The 18,230-nt window shown below is 43.7% G+C and overlaps 1 long non-coding RNA gene across 1 annotated transcript in view; it reads left to right on the top strand.

The window, feature by feature from the left end:
- The window catches only part of LOC126416691 (uncharacterized), a 398,529-nt gene extending 384,783 nt beyond the window's left edge, over nucleotides 1-13,746 (top strand). The window contains exon 3 of the long non-coding RNA XR_007575496.1: nucleotides 13,607-13,746. This is a non-coding gene — a long non-coding RNA (uncharacterized LOC126416691). The remainder of the gene's footprint in view (nucleotides 1-13,606) is intronic.
- Nucleotides 13,747-18,230: the final 4,484 nt, after the last annotated feature.

The raw sequence follows: 18,230 nt of genomic DNA, 5'->3' as shown, positions 1-18,230 counted from the left end.
GAATTCCATAGTTACGTCGCTATTAGTCAGGCACCGCTGCCGTATTTTCAAGTTTCCTCCGCACGGACGTGAGACGACAAATAATGATGAAACTTTGTGATCGTTTCGCCGTTCCCAGAGATTCGTTGACACGGGCGAGTGATGTCCGCCTCTGGCTGGACATTGTCCCGAGACGCCCTCTCCCTGGCTGTTGCTGGCTCTGATTGGCTTTGTTAGGCGAGCCGGGTGACAGGATGCGAGAACAATGGCAGGGGCGTGCTCCGTCCGCTCTGCTCCGTTTCGTTTCATTTCGTTTCGGGACATCGTCCTCACGTCTTCTGCGGCGCTGGCTGCGTCGGAAGCGCGCAGCACCCAATTCAACTAATTCTGCACGCCTTCAGGGCATGTCTGCTACACGTCCGACATTTTTCAGGGTGTCAAGCGAAGTAACAACAATCTATTTACAAGTATACAAGTTGATAACAAGCCACTGTCAGAAGTTGGCTGCTTAAGACAACATTACACCAGAAGTATAGGCCGGCCGGAGTGGCCGCGCGGTTAAAGGCGCTTCAGTCTGGAACCGCACGACCGCTACGGTCGCAGGTTCGAATCCTGCCTCGGGCGTGGATGTGTGTGATGTCCTTAGGTTAGTTTGGTTTAAGTAGTTCTAAGTTCTAGGGGACTTATGACCACAGCAGTTGAGTCCCATAGTGCTCAGAGCCATTTGAACGAGAAGTTTATCATTTTGTTTTAGTTTTCACTACACAGCGTGTAATGGGTAGAAGTGCAGATATTTCTATTTGTAACTGAGGGTGATGTGCTGAACAAGATTACATCAGTATTTGTATCACCTGGAGACTAATAATTATGGCTGTTACAAGTCGTATGTTTTTTAGGTTGGTTAGTAACTCCAAGTACATGTCGCAATATAAATCTGTGCTTGTTTTCCCCTGGAGAGCAGGATAGGTGTTGTGTGGACACCTGGATGCAAACTGGTTAGTATATACCGACAGACGTAGTCCACTTAGTGATGCAGTTACGACCATGCAGAAAACGTGTCGCAAAGTTCGTGACGTGTCTGTAGTCAAATTGTTCGACACAAAAAAGAAAAAAGAAAAAAAAAAAAGAAAACAGCCAATACACTGATGTGTGCACGTATTAAGATACCATATACAAAAAAATTGCACTTATACCCGTTAAAAACTATATATGATGTTTAAAATTATGAAGCAGAGTCTGTTTCACACCTTTTTCATCATCTCGCAAATCTTTACCGTATTTACGTATCGCTACTTGATGTGTTTCCTCTGATCTCTGTTGGTTGCTCAGGCGTACTAACATACTTGAGAATGGCGCTGGTATTTTCTTTCATTCCTGTCTTTCAATCGCATCAGCGAGAAAAAAGCAGTATCGTTGTAGCTGGTCGAGTTCACATAACAAAGTTGAGGAGTAGAGTTGCAAGTATTTCGCGCAGGACTGATTTACATTATTCATTTGGTTCCATTTCTTTAGTCACAGGAGCCACAAACTGTTCAGTTTCAGTTATTCTAAAATTACTTAAAGTTGAAGAATGGGTCTCTCTATATATGTGAAAATGGCAATGAGACAGGGCCACATAGAGCAATAGAGCGAGAAATTCATGTGCCTCAATACTCCCAGGTCACTCTTATTTAAGTTAAATCATTTCTATCAAAATAATGTAGGTACTTCGTATTACATCTGTATTTCTTTTCCCCCCTCGCACTTCAGACTGAAAGAACATGTGTGCTGACTCAATATTTTAAAGGAAGAATGAATTTAGACTGGCATTTGTGTATCTTTTAATTATACTCCTCTGTTCCTCCTTTGCAGACCTGTGCTACATGCAATTTACATCATTTTACCCCTATTTTGTTACGTGTATAACATTCAAGTGCACTGTAGCAGTAACTTTTAGAAAATAGATATGATTTTGGAACACTGAGGGACACGTTTCCCTTACATAAAATATTTCAAATTGTCTCAGATTACCGACTGTTTATATATTTTTCCCTTAAAAAATCTCCCACCTCATCCATGTGAATTATGATTAGAGCCATACTAGTATGTACATAGCGTAGGGCACTAAACCCCACAACCCCAAAATAACATTAACATGCAAGGTTTACTCTGATAGTAAGTTTCAAATCAGCGAATACTCCCTGGCAGAGCGTAAGATAATTCTTAAAACAATCCCATATGCTGTGCCTAGGACATTTCTCCAAAATGGTTGAAATGTCTCTGAGCACTATGGGACTTAACTTCTGAGGTCATCAGTCCGCTAGAACTTAGAACTACTTAAACCTAACTAATCTAAGGACATCACACACATCCATGCCCGAGGCAGTATTCGAACCTGCGACCATAGCGGTCGCGCGGTTCCAGACTGAAGCGCCTAGAACCGCTCGACCACTCCGGTCGGCTGGCATTTCTCCACCGCATCCTTTGTTCTAGGAGTGCTAGTCTCGCAAGGTATGCACGAAAATTCCTGCAGAATTAGAAAGATAGGAGGACAGGTACGTGGCAATAAAGCTGTAACGGCGGATGAGGAGTCTTGCATGGAGAACTCAGCCGGTAGAAACATGCCTGCAAAAGGCAAAGGTAGCAGGCTGGAGTCCCTGGCTTGCACATAGTTTTAATCTACGAGGAAGTTTCGGTGTTTAAAGTAAATGCAGAAGAAACCAACGGCTTAAGTTCAGATTTATCATTTTGTTCCATGAAGATACAATGCTCCATACTTCTTTTTCTTGGTTCGTTTTTGATGTTCATGTCTCTCTTTAAATATTGTTCTTTAATATTTGATGACACTGATCTCTATAAAACTGCAATAGCAAGATAGAAGCTGATAAGGTTACCTGTGAACATAAAGAGGGATTAAAGAATTTTATGCTGTACCAAATGTTACTTTTATCTGCTTACATATTATTGTTTGATAACCTTTTCGTCAGTGAAAGCATAACAGACTTACTGTCCCATTTGTAACACTAAATAGTTCGCTAAATCTATACTCGGAAATACTCATGTTAATATTAGTATTAAATTTGCCGAAATATTTTAACTTGTCGAAAACAGACTTTATTAGAAACGTGTCTGTATTAGAATTATAGCGAAAATACAACCACCGACAAAGTGAAGCCTCAGCATGGAAGCTTATAAGAGTCATCTGACGACGGATTAAAAAAAAATTCCGAAACTGGCAATGATTTGATTGAATGATCTTTTTATACCATACTTGTGGCTGGTTGCTTTATACAAGCTATAATTCTTATAACTGCCGAAAGAACTTTCATCAACGACGGAGGCGCAAAGGACAGACATATTGCAAAGCATGAAGTATTCCAAATATTTATATGCGCAGAAAAAGAGAGAATATTGTTTTATCGTACGAGTGACGTTTACTGAAAAAATGTAACCACTTATGGTTTTCCGCGTTATAACTGAAATTGATTTATAGAGACGAACAGAGAAGAAAGGGCTTATATTACTTCGAGAATCAGTATTTGCAAATGAACTGAGTCAAGTGCAGTAAATAATCAATGATCGAATTACTTTAAGACTTACATCTATAGTAAAAGGTACGTGGAGACTGTTCATAGAATTCGAAAGTACTAGCTTTTAATTTCCGTTTCATTATTTGGCGTCAGATGATTCAGCGTTTGAGTGTTGTTGCTGCGATTAGTCGCACCTAATTACTTAAGGGGAATGAGGTAGATATTATTAGTTATTCATATATTTGGCAATATGACAAACATATTACCTGCATACTGTCATATGCAGTATTTTGCACCAGATACTATTCTAACAAAGCACGTAATGTCCGAGCTTGAAGGTTGGAAATTTCTGGTCAAATATGACTCCATGCGTAATGGCAGTTTCATTCCTACGGAGCTGAAATATTGTAAGTTAAAAAAAAAATGTTAACAGCAGCAGCTGAATCCATTTTCTTATCCGAAAAGTAACTGCTGTATGTTAAAACGAGGAAGAAGAGATTAGTGTTTAATGTCTCTTCGACAACTAGACCATTAGAGTCGGAGCACAAGCTCGGATTAGGGATGGATGGAGAAGGAAATCAGTCCTGCAGTTTCGGAGGAACTATCCCGCCTTAAGACATTTTGGGAAATTACGGAAAACCTAGATCAGGATGGGTGGACGCGGGTTTGAACCGTCGTCGGTATGTTAACACCTAGTGACTTAATAAGAAAGAAGTCTCACACAGCACGAAAGACAGTACAACTAGCGAAAGGACCATCGCATGGATGAGTGGCCTGCATGCTTGACTGCCGTGTGGAGGACCTTGGATAATGTCTCGGTAGTGCTAGGAATTTTCGTTGGTGTGAGGACTGGAATGAGATGCAGTCATATCGTTAGACCAACTGAAGAGCTTCTTGAATGAGAAATATCTGCTCCAAACTATGGAAACCCAACAACGTCTGATCCCATGCACTTCCATGCCGAATCCAAATGACACCGTTGGCAAACGATGACACGGCAGCCAGTCGGCAGTGCCCATGTCGAAAAGGTGGTGACACGTCTTTTATAAGAAAATATTTACTGAGGGTGATTAAAATAAAATCCAGCTCCACTAGCGCCAAGTTTTATAACTTTCTTCCATTGTTTCAAGTATAAATTATTCCCTTAATCAGTTCCGTTAGCGGCTAGTACTCTTTGTCGCTTCCTTATAAGCTAATGCGCTTGCGCTTCCTTATAAGCTAATGCGCTCGCTTATTTTTCAGGTTGTAAGTCATTTGTGTAGCATACAAATTCCAAAATACCTTTATTTTTTTATTTCCCTCTTGTAAAATTGATAACTGCCGAAGAATATAATATGTTATCTGTTCTAATAAAATAAAACGCAATCTAGACTGCATCCTACCATATTTTTAGATATCGAAGTTATCAATGATCACGCAATTAATTATTTTGGCACACGGAGATAGCACGGATCAAACAAATATTATATTTACCTTTGTCTTAATCTGACGCTTACGCAATAGCGAAGAAGTTTCATCAGATGAAATCAGTATAGCCTGGATAAAGACGCTCCTAGTTTCACAAAAAGTGTCTCAGGAAATATTTGAAACCCATCTTCATTGAAGAATATAACTGACAGTGTATATTACAGGCAATTCTAAAAACCACAAAAGAATCTATGATGCGTATTGTTGAATGTATGTCATTGTGTTACACTATCTTTACCTGAAACCCAAATGTAATGGAATTTTGGACAGTGATTATGCTGTGAAATGTGGAATCTCATCTCTGCTATGCAGAAAATGTTGATATGCCATAACTGACTTTGAGAATATTGTGAACGGATTATAGTAGAAGAAGAGAATGGAAAATACTTGTGAACGTATAACGAATGCTGCGACAGTACTTCCAAGCAGCATCATTAGCTTTGCCTACTGTTTGTTGTTACACACTAGCAGAGGTACTTTACCTTTCAAGTTACTTTTACTATGTGCAGTGAACTGAATTCTCACTGTTTTCACGCATAATTGCATTAACCCTGAAAATGAAGTTTCGTATTTATGTGTAACCTTCGCATGTAGTGCGACTATTTTACAGTCAAGGAGCTTTCTCGCTAAAATAGTTGTAGCTTTCAGCGGTAACATGTACGACGTAAAATTTTTCCGTGTCATAGATAACACTTGGGCATACAGTATTTCAGTACAACTGATACTAAATGTGACAGAAACGGATCACAGCTTTGGAAATGTCCAACTGTGTAGTCTAATGATTAGAATTTCTAGCTGTTTCCCTGTAGGGAGATTATATCAGATTTTTTTCTCCTGCAGAAAAGTGTGATATTCGTGAGGCCAAAGAAGAAATATATAGTAAATGACTAAGGGTACTGATGCACGCACAACCGGGTGGCGTTAAATCGTAAGTACACTGCTAGACAATGAGATGCTATGGAAACAAAGTTCAGCTGAAACTGGACCGTGCGTGGTCAAATATTAGTCAATAAACAAAAAAAATCGGTTGTGTTAATTGCAGTTCGACGAAAGAACTCTTTTGTACGCTGTGGTAAAGCTTGCAAGGTGTTAGATACCCTGTTCTCGTATACAGCGCGCCGCGGGTTGTATACGCAGCAGGTGCACTTGCTAGCTGGCGTCTCTTCTCCCCACAGTCGCAGCTTCTCGCCGGAGCGAAAGCCCCCTCACAAAGTTGCGCCCCGGGCCCTAGAATGCAATCCACTTGTTCCTCGCTTCCTGTCTCTCACAATTGCCTTCTCTCCAAGCAGTCGAGGGATCTGTTTCCACTGCTGAGCGTGAGGTGCACGTTGCCGAGTGAGCTATGTGCAATGCCGGTTCGCACTGAGTTTCGGAAAACGGCGGCATTGTTATACACGGCTATTGATTCAGGACGGACGACTACCTCCGACCATTCTATGCAGTACTAACTAGGTAAGGTGGCACAATAGCGATTACAACACTGGGACGGCACTGAGAAGTAGTTGAAATCAATCCCTGCCCCATCATGAGGGTGTTTGTTTCGTTATTCGTCTACGGATAACTTCAGGTATATGCGAACATTGTACTTTTAACTAGGTAGTGCGGCCCTACTGTTGTCGTATTCGAGCTTCCTAATGACACTGATGTCGACGGGAAGACAAATTACATTAATCTTCTCTTTGAGGCTGTCTGTCTATGTATATTTTGCCAAGCCTCCCCAGTGCGATATTAAGGTCCAGAGAGTTCGAGATGGCAACTATTGCAGACCAGCTCTGAGAATTTTATACATCGCAAAATGATGTTCTCGTCATTACAACGATATACTGACTCTTTATTGGCCCGAAAATGATGATGCTTGTTATATGGTGAATACTGGCGTCGTCCTTAAATATGACATAATTGCTGAATTCACTGTGCAGATGTTGAATGTATCGGTCCACTGCCTGGTGCAATAATTTTCCGTTTTATGACCGTTTTGATAACCAATGATATTCTTACCGAGCGAGGTGGAGCAGTGGTTAGCACACTGGACTTGCATTTGGGAGGACGACGGTTCAATCCCGCGTCCGGCCATCCTGATTTAGGCTTTCCGTGATTTCCCTAAATCGCTCCAGGCAAATGCCGGGATGGTTCCTTCGAAAGGGCACGACCGAATTCCTTCTCCGTCCTTCCCTAATCCGATGAGACCGATGACCTCGTAGTTTGGTCTCTTCCCCCAAAACAACCAACCAACCAACCAATGATATTCTTGAACTGGCCGTAATAGACGCCTAAACCACGACTTCTGTTGCAGAGTAACTGCCATATTCCAGTAAGTTTCGGACGTGTTTGTCGTTACCTTCTGTGCAACTAATGTACAGAGTAGTTCATTACCTTAATCAGGAATCGCCTTAGAACATTATTCTGACACACTGTTAGGTCCCGTCATGATTTTCAGTACACCTTGCTGTCTCCTATGGAATCGTGTAAAAGTCTACGGAAAGAACAGAATGAGCTGACGAGAATACACTACGAGACTTGCAGCTGTCGTGAAATGGTTCTAATGGAAACGGTGAGACATGTAGTCATTTACACAGCCATAGAAAATCTTTCCAGTCTCAAGACTTCGGCTATGTTGTGATTTCGCCTGTCTCTTGTTCATGGGTTGAATGAAACGTAATATTTCAAACTTCTCAACCTGAATATCTATTGCAATATTTTAATACCAGGGGTTGAAAATACCGCTTAAGTTGTAAAGTTCTTTTTATTATCACACGACCGGTTTCGGGCTCTTATATGCCCATCTTCAGGTGTCGTAACTTGCTGCTGTGGGCTCGGAGCTCCGCGGTGGACGTGCACTAAGCGCGGTGTTCTATCTATCAGCGCAGAAATTTATTCAATGAAACCTTAAGTGTTACAAATTACCTAAGATGGTAATTTATATCACTTAAAAGACTTGATAATGGCACTTTGAAGCCGAAATCATGATTGTGCAAGTGTAAGTGTAACACTGTAAATAAACAACAGTCTAATGGCGGTACTGACTTTAAAGAAATCTATTATGACTGTGGCTCCACACTATGAAAAAATTATCAAATTTTCAACTTTGGAATTTCTCGACCTCAATAACTTTGGTTATGACATATTTGAATTTTATACGAAAATACTGTGTTTTGATGCATCGCTGCAAGGTATCATGTTACTTTATTTGTAACCAAAGGGAAGATGGAATCATTGTATGATTAACATCAACACACAGAGATAAACTGGCCTCCATCGAAAAAATTTCAGAGTTTGTTCAGGAATATTTTCTGAGTAATATAGAATAACGTACCCATAGTCTCCGCTGCTTGTTACGCAGTAATTGCATTTCTTTTGATTTGTTCAAAATGTTCAAATGCGTGTGAAATCTTATGGGACTTAACTGCTAAGGTCATCCGTCCCTAAGCTTACAGACTATTTAACCTAAATTATCCTAAGGACGAACACACACACACCCATGCCCGATGGAGGACTCGAACCTCCGCCGGGACCAGCCGCACAGTTTGATTTCCTATCCCCATTCATGTCTGTAATTTTAGCCCGCTGAGAGTATGTTTGTAACAGTGTAGCTGGCGAACGTAAGCACTATGTGTGTTGTTTGGATACAAACTTGTTGCATTTACTCACTTACTTATAGTTGTCAACGGTAATGCTCACTTTAATACTATTCGACCTCAAGTTCGCTTTCAGTACTGCTCGGTTCTGTCGCGGGTTTGTTTTTCCGACAGTATCAGATGTACGTTAACAGTGATGCCCAGTAGTATGGATTAGTTTACTGATAAAGAGTTGGCTGATATGTAAGTCGTACATGGATTCACAAAATGAAAGAGCGGAGCAAGGATGCTATGCTCAGCAACTTCTGCAGTGATGGCAACCACCTCATAGAACCTTTGCGTCGGAGGTTTGTGCCGGCCGAGGTGGCCGAGCGGTTCTAGGCGCTACAGTCTGAAACCGCGCGACCGCTACGGTTGCAGGTTCTAATCCTGCCTCGGGCATGGATGTGTGTGGTCCTTAGGTTAGTTAGGTTTAAGTAGTTCTAAGTTCTAGGGGACTGATGACCTCAGAAGTTAAATCCCATAGTGGTCAGAGCCATTTTTTTCTGAGGTTTGTTGCATTACTCTGTATTTTGTGTTGTGCGTTTTTAAATAACAATTGCATCATGGCTCTGTAACGAGCCACTGGAGACCTTGGGACCTTATACCAAAATTCTTAGAAAATAATGGGTAATCTCCGAAGTTTTGTCGGTGGAGTTCGAGTTCACTCTTTTTTATGTTTGAAGTAGTCGTGAAACAGAACCGAGAAACTTGAAGTAAATGTGCCATGCCACGTGTCTGTCGAAGGAACGTGAAGGGAGAACAGCATTGCTTAAACGAGACACCGTCTATTTTGTCGCTTTCTGCGTCAGTGTGTGTTGTCTCAGTATCCATTAGTGAACCTCGACGGTGTGCAGAGGAGCGTATTCCCCCTCGCGGAGGCCGAAACTGGAGCCAAAACTTAATTCAGCTTATGGCGGGCTATCATCTCGTTAATGCTGCAGAAACACGCTCCGCGGGCACGCCTTGGGACAACACGGCCTTCCGCCGCTGACGTCACACGCGCCGCCGGCGCCGCCAGCGCTCTTTTGTTCCGCGGCTGCAGCCGCTGTTTGCGCAGGATCCGCTTACAGCGGAATGCGTGCGGTGTGTGTGGGCGCAGTGTCGGTCTGGGACTACTAGACAAAGCAGAGTCAGGTGAGTGTCTGCAGCTGAACTTCGTTAACTTGGCACACCACACGAAAAATCACAGTGGGACACACCACGGTAACACCGTGTAGCACTGCGTCCAGCCTTGATAATGGCCTAATTTGGCGAGGAAGAGAGTCCAAAGATTTCTTTAGGTACGTCACATCAAGCTGAAACCACTCATTGATGGTTTGAATCCTTAGAGCAACAAAATTGGTGGTGGTTGCTACGTTTCAACTGCCAATCCAAAGAGACCTTGCCATTTTCTGTCGGGTAAAGATCGGGTGATTTAGCGGGTCGCTCGAGGTCATCCTGGAAAACGGGAATGTCCACAGCATAGTCATCAGGAAGTTGTGGGAGAAAAAGGAATATCTGGTCACCCAGAGTTTGAAATAAACAATTTGGTTCCTTTTCACGGCATCCTGAATCTTTAATTACTAGTTATGATACGAAAACCTTCATAGAAAGTCTCCGACCTGAACTACAGGATTCACACGCTACCGGTTGAAAGTTTCATTGGCACATTGGTACACTCGTCGCACTGTCATTTGAAAAGAGAGACAATCACGATTTTTCGTGCGACAGACCTCTAGTCTACTACTGTCTAATTTCTGCGTTGGTTGAGCCACTGAAGTGCCGTTTTTCGAGGTACTCGGTCCTATACAGTAGTATGATACACCCCTGATGAAATAAATGAAGCACATGGGAGGAAACTTGATTGAGTATGTGATATCATTGGGGCTCAGATGGAAGCAGAACTCATCACTAAAGACAATTCTACTCCAGTCGACGAGATTCAAGGCCGAAGATGTGTATGGAGACGCCTCGGACGGTGGGATATCAGCCTGAATATTGCGTGCCGTACGGCCCGACAGACAGAAGTGATGTTGCGGCGTGTCATTTCTTCTCACAGCAGGACCAGTTTGTTTGTCATCCACGACACCCTTATAGCCCCATTTTGTTGCCCTTCATGGCAAGCCATCCTTGGCTCACACTTCAGCAAAATAATGCCCGCCCACACATGGATAGGTTTCGTATTGCATGTCTTCGTACATGCGAAACACTTCGTTGGCGAGTAAGGTTGCCGGACCTCTCCCTAATTTGGAACGTTTGGAGCATTATGAGCAAGTCCCTCAAACTAGCTGGGTATTCTGAGGATCTAACGTGCCAGTTCGACAGAATTTGGCATTATATTTCTCAGGAGGACACCCAACAACTCCCAATGCCAAACGGAGTAACTGCTCGCATAAGGCTTTATTAACTTGCTCAATATGTGAAGCTCTTTCTCTTGAATAACTGATCCCACTTTTCTAAAACTCTAATCATTTGTTTGTCTGTAGGTGTATATCATATCTACCGATTTCCGTCCCATTCGGATAGTTCCTTCGTGGTGCATCGTTTTTCGTTAGTGTATTTCAGCAATTTATTTGATTTCCTTTTTCGCGTGTTTTTTTTTATGTCTTAGAGTGTTTTTCTGTTTCTGTGAAAATGCCATCACAGCAGTGAATAAGCCTGTAATATGCAACCACCGAAAGCTACAACACAGAACAGATACGTACAACTAACATGCCGGAAAATCAATACCGAAATCGAAATAGAACATAGGAGTACTAAATGCAAACTTGAGGCTGATGAGTAAAGTTGGCATTATTGTGTGAAGAAAAAAAAATGGCTCTGAGCACTATGGGACTTAACAGCTGTGGTCATCAGTCCCCTAGAACTTAGAACTACTTAAACCTAAGGACATCACACACATCCATGCCCGAGACAGGATTCGAACCTGCGACCGCAGCAGTCGCGCGGTTCCGGACTGAGCGCCTAGAACCGCTAGGCACCGTGATTCAGTGGAACAAGTTTGTTTCCAAACAAGACATATGGCTCTTAAGGTTGACATTTGTCTGTTGCGTACTACTTTCAGTGCAATGAAGATGCAGAGCTAGTTGGGGGCAAAAAGAAACGAAATGCGTTAGCTGTGTAACTACTCGACGAAGACCGTGGTTTCCTTATACCAAAATAGTCAGAAGGTATCGCTGAACACCTCTGAAAGGTTGTCGGTGGAGTTCTCGTTCACCTTGTACACAGAGCAACGGAAGAAGCTGGGTTCCAAGGTCCGTCTTGTTGTCCAGTTAGCCTAACTTCATGCAGGAACGTAGGCTAGCAGAAACAGCTGGGAATGCTTCTTGGCCTGAAAGCCTCTGCCTCAATACCGTCCGTTCACCGCTCACAATATTCTCTCACCCTGTTTGGAATACCGACGTCCCAGGAACTCACAAATGCAAGTAGGGCACCCAACAAACCTGCGAAAGGTACAATAGCCCTGGAAGGGCCCGAAGAGTATGGCGACAAACATTAACGAAACTAAAATGCATTGACAGAACTTCGCTTGCAGCAGTCTCTTTAGGGACCTAAGTGCTTCTTAACGTCAGCGCCTGGGAAAACACATCTCGGTTTAGTGCTGATTACGTACCAGCAGCTCTGTCATTTAGAAGTTAACTATTCTTTGTGCTGACTATTTATGAAGAGGGGAAATTTCTTAAGACCAAATAAAAATTTAAATGTTAAGGAGTCTTATCTGAAGGTATCTGTATGGAGTGTACCCTCATTCAGAAGTGAAGTTTCCTTATTTTTAATATCTCGAAAGGTATACAGCAAATTGCAGAAACTGTCTCCAATAATATTAATGCGGACGGGAAATTACATTCTAATTTTTCCCGGTGTATTGTAAAAGAATTCTTTAAAGTATTTTTCAGCCCCAAGTCATACAAATTGAATTACAACCGCCTTAGACTTTTTAGCGACACGTAATCTGATGCGCTAGTAGCGAACCGCTCACCGGCGGACTAAACTGTACACTAAATAGCCGCTTGTTTCATACCGGCTGTTAAGTGTACAGTTATGACCGCTTGAGTCCGTGGCCGTAGATGAGGGGTCAGCGTAGATGACCCGGGCTAAATTCCTGGTACTGCTAGAGATTTTTCCATGGTAGGAGGTGCAGTTATCCTCGTAATGCCAACTGAAGAGCTACTTGAATGAGAAGTAGTGGCTCCAGGGTCTGCACAGCTGACAATGGCCATGAGAATAGTGTGCACCCCCCTGCGTACCGCATCCAAGTGACGCCATTGTCTGAGGAGGACATGGCGGTCAGTCGGTTCCGATTGATCCAACTGTAGCCAGAGCGGAAGAGCATCTTTTATGACAACTGGTGGTGTTTTTGTTACTTGTGTACGTAGACGGGCGTTAAATATGTATGGGGAGGTCTGACAAGATATTTGCAGGAATCCCATGACTTTTGTCACCCCAAAGTATAGTTCGTGTCTGTGTCCGAAAGTTGATTAGAAAATTGTGCTGAAGTAAATCGGTCAAGAGCTTTCCAAAATTTTTGCTAGCAGTGTTTCCCTATATATACGTTCAAGAGGTGGCGATTTGGTAGGTACATAAAAACACGCGCAACGTTGTGTCAAAATTTCAACGTAATGGGTGAAGAACTTTCGGAAATTTACAATTTTGAACAAAAACGAATATTTATCTTTTTATTTATGTACATTTGTGTGACAAGAGGCTGAAAACAGTCATTAAAAAGCCATCACTGTAATCCCCTATGGCTGAATGCCTGGTTCGAGTGAAATTATGAAACACACTTAATTTTAAAAAATTTTACGCGCAATGTTTCTGTGCTTTTGGCTAATTTGAATGATTGTACGACGGGTAGCAATTCAGCTGTTCATCACAGGAAAGACGGTGACCATTGTTGACATAGTGATGCATACTGATTGCCTCTAGTGTGTGATGTTGAGTATCAGTAGTCGCTAATATTTGTTGTGGAAACGGAATAATGTGCTCGCTTGTGCACACGCCGCCAGCAGCAGAGATTTCGCCACAGCGTTTGTTTTTTGTGTGTCGGTGCCGCAGATCCCCAGACGCGTGGCGACACGACACGACTGGACAGGCGGCGCAGCCGGCGCTACAGGGCCAGGGGACGAGTCTGCTGGCGGTATGCCGGCCACGTGTGAGGGGCTGCCGCTACACGGGGGGCGCGCGCGCCCGCTGACAGCCGGGTCGGGTGCACCCGTGCCCCACCTGCGGGGGAGCGGCGGCAGAGGAACGGCTGCCTCCGTCCCCACTGCTGGCGGCCGGGACCTCCGTCACAGCCAGCGTGTGGCGACTGCTGATCTATACAATTATGCCATCTCCATCCTCATCTCTGCTGTGCTAGTGTCAAAACTACACTACTGGCCATTAAAATTGCTACACCAAGAAGAAATGCAGATGATAAACGGGTAGTCATTGGACAAATATATTATACTAGAACTGACATGTGATTACGTTTTCACGCAATTTGGTTGCATAGATCCTGAGAAATCAGTACCCAGGACAACCACCTCTGGCCGTAATAACGGCCTTCATACGCCTGGGCATTGAGTCAGAGCTTTGATTACGTGTACAGCTACAGCTGCCCATGCAGCTTCAACACGATACCACAGTTCATCAATAGTAGTGACTGGCGTATTGTGACGAGCCAGTTGCTCGTCCACCATTGACCAGACGTTTTCAGTTGGTGAGAGATCTGGAGAATGTGCTGGCCAGGGCAGCAGTCGAACATTTTCTGTCTCCCGAAAGGCACGTACAAGACCTGCAACATGCGATCGTGCAGTATCCTGCTGAAGTGTAGGGTTTCGCAGGGATCGAACGAAGGGTAGAGAGACGGGTCGTAACACATCTGAAATGTAAGGTCCACTGTTCAAAGTGCCGTCAATGCGAACAAGAGGTGACCGAGACGTGTAACCAATGGCACCCCATACCATACCGCCAGGTGATACGCCAGTATGGCGATGACGAATACACCCTTCCAATGTGCGTTCACCGCGATGTCACCAAACACGGATCATCATAATGCTGTAAACAGAACCTGGATTCAGCCGAAAAAATAACGTTTTGCCATTCGTGCACCCAGGTTCGTCGTTGAGAACACCATCGCAGGCGCTCCTGTCCGTGATGCAGCGTCAAGGGTAACGGCAGCCATGGTCTACGAGCTGATAGTCCATGCTGCTGCAAACGTCGTCGAACTGTTCGTGCAGATGGTTGTTGTCTTGCAAACGTCCCTAGCTGTTGACTCAGAGATCGAAACGTGGCTGCACGATCCGTTACAGCCATGCGGATAACATGTCTGTCATCTCGACTGCTAGTGATAGTTGGCCGTTGGGATCCAGCACGGCGTTCCATATTACCCTCCTGAACCCACCGATTCCATATTCTGCTAACAGTCATTGGATCTCGACCAACGCGAGCAACAATGTCGCGATACGATAAACCGCAATCGCGATAGGCTACAATCCGACCTTCATCAAAGTCGGAAACGTGATGGTACGCATATCTCCTCCCTAGACGAGGCACCACAACAACGTTTCACCAGGCAACACCGGTCAACTGCTGTTTGTGTATGAGAAATCGGTTGGAAACTATCCTCATATCAGCATGTTGTAGGTGTCGCCACCGGCGCCAGCCTTGTGTGAATGCGCTGAGAAGCTAATCATTTGCATATCATAGCATCTTCTTCCTGTCGGTTAAATTTCGCATCTGTAGCACGTCATCTTCGTGGTGTAACAATTTTAATGGTCATTGGTGTACATAACACTTGCACCGCAAATATTGTGGACCTGGAAGTGCCAAAACTGTTTATTACAAGGGTGAGTCAAATGGAAATCTTAAATGTTATTTAAATATTATTTATTGCGCAGAAGTGGTACAAAGCTGTATCACTTTCCAACATAATCTCCTCCACGCTCAATGAAAGTCTTCCTGCGCTTACAAAGTGCATAAATTCCTTTAGAAAAACATTCTTTTGGTAGTCCGGGCAACCACTCGTGCACCTCCTGGCGTACCTCTTCATCAGAACGGAACTTCTTTCCTCCCATTGCGGCTTTGAGTGGTCCAAACATATGGGAATCACTTGCGGCAAGGTCTGGTGAGTATGGTGGATGAGGAAGACACTCAAAATGCAGGTCTGTGATTGTTGCAATTGTCATACGAGTAGTGTGGGGCCTTGCATTGCCATTGTCATGTTACAAAAGGACACCTGCTGACAGCAATCTACGTCGCTTTGATTTGATTGCAGACCGCAGATGATTTTTTAGGAGATCTGTATATGATCCACTGGTGACAGTGGTCCCTCTAGGCATGTAATGCTCCAAAATGACGCCTTTTTCGTCCCAAAAAAGAGTCAGCATAACCTTGCTTGCTGATGGCTCATATGGTTCAAATGGCTCTGAGCACTATGCGACTTAACTTCTGAGGTCATCAGTCGCCTAGAACTTAGAACTAATTAAACCTAACTAACCTAAGGACATCACACACATCCATGACCGAGGCAGGTTCAAATGGCTCTGAGCACTATGGGACTTAACAGCTGTGGTCATCAGTCCCCTAGAACTAACCTAAGGACATCACACACATCCATGCCCGAGGCAGGATTCGAACCTGCGACCGTAGCAGTCGCGCGGTTCCGGACTGCGCGCCTAGAACCGCGAGACCACCGCGGCCGGCGACCGAGGTAGGATTCGAACCTGCGACTGTAGCGGTCGCTCGGCTCCAGACTGTAGCGCCTAGAACCGCATGGCCACTCCGGCCGGCGCCTGCTGATGGTTCTGTTCTTTTTCTGGAAGTGAGCCCAGGCTTCGTACCCAGTAACGATTCTTGCAAGGAGCCATCACCTTCTCGTTCAAAGCGCCGCGCGGGATTAGCCGAGCGCTCTAGGGCGCTGCTGTCATGAACTGTGCGGCTGGTCCCGGCGGAGGTTCGAGTCCTGCCGCGGGCATGGGTGTGTGTGTTTGTCCTTAGGATAATTTAGGTTAAGTAGTGTGTAAGCTTAGGGACTGATGACCTTAGCAGTTGAGTCCCATAATTTCACACACATTTCAACATTTTTTTCGTTCAAAGCGCCGAAGAAGTTCTTCACAAGCATCAACACGTCGTTCTCTCATTTCAGGAGTCAGCTGCCGTGGCACCCATCTTGCATACTCTTTGTGAAACTGGAGCCCATCACGCACAATTTGGTGTGCTGAACCATGACTAATCTGTAAACATGGTGCAATGTCATTCAGTGTCACTCGGCGGTTTTCCTTCACTATGGCTTCAACTGTTGCAATGTTCTGTGCAGACACAACTCGTTGTGCCTGACCTGGACGAGGAGCATCTTCCACTGAAGTCACATCATTTGCAAACTTCCTACTTCATTCGCAGACTTGCTGCTGTGACAAACATGCATCACCGTACTGAACCTTCATTCGTCGGGGAATTTCAATAGGTTTCACACCTTTACGCAAAAACCGAATAACAGAACGCTGTTCTTCCCTGTGCAAGTCGCAAGTGGGGCGGCCATCTTTATACTGATACTGCGATGGTATGTGTGCATTTGCACTATGCTGCCATCTACAGGCCATTTTGCACGCTGTTTGTAGCACGCTTACCAATTTACAGGGTAAGGGCTCGAAATTTCGATTTGTTATTACAAATTTAAGGTTTTCATTTGACTCATCCTTGTATTAATTTTCACTTCCTCTCTTCTTTCTTCTCTTGTCTGATATTATTTCTTTTTTCTCTATATACAGGGCGAACCACATAACACACCGCAAATATTGTGGACCTGGAAGGCACTATCGATACACGATTTCCACAGCATTGAATTGTAGGAAAGGGTCCGTATTTTCAGCCGATACACAGATTTTGAGAAGTTCACGAAAATGCAGTTATTTACGACAGTGCAAAATTTTTAAACGGGACAATTTCTTTGGACAATAAAATCCTGAACGTAGCCTAAATGAGAATGTCAGTGGTGTTAGTTGCTGGAAGCTAGTGCAAGTAACTTTTCTTAACTGGGATTCACAGTCATGTGAAATTTATTGGAAGACATCATGTTTACGCCAGTTGCAGTTAAACTTTTTATTTCCACTATTGCAATTTCGGCCTTAGGCCATTATCAAGTGCAGATGTTTTGGCTTTAAGCCATGTCTACTCTATACAAGCTGACACATTTATATGTCGCTGTCATTTGCTGTTAAATACATTCGTAACGCACTACTTGCACTAGACTCCTGCAACAAACACTGACGATCTAACTTGATTGTGGCACTCTCAATATGCATTGTTCCATTGAAATATTTCTGCATTTATTTTAAATAAATATGTACATATTTGAAGCTCTTAACACTCTGTGTATGCACTGCAAAAGCGTATGGACTGCCTACCATTCCAATCTATGAAATCCACATATCAGGGACATCATCTGTTATTGAAATACTTGCAGTGCAAGTTTTGAGTGATACACCCTGTAATCGAGGGGCACTCATAAACTTTTATCGTCTCGAAGAGCGGAAGCAGGTAATTAAATTTTTGTTGGTTTGCAGGTACATCTGCGCAGTCACGTTTCCAATGAGATCCCCGCACCAGAGCACCCAGCACTTCCCTACAGGAGAGAAAAATGGCGCATTACAATGATAACGTGGATTATTGCCCGGTAATTCACATACTGCACTTTAAA

The sequence above is a fragment of the Schistocerca serialis genome, chromosome 8 (assembly GCF_023864345.2).
Source record: "Schistocerca serialis cubense isolate TAMUIC-IGC-003099 chromosome 8, iqSchSeri2.2, whole genome shotgun sequence".
Classification (NCBI taxonomy): domain Eukaryota; kingdom Metazoa; phylum Arthropoda; class Insecta; order Orthoptera; family Acrididae; genus Schistocerca; species Schistocerca serialis.
This window is presented reverse-complemented; position numbering and strand designations above follow the sequence as displayed.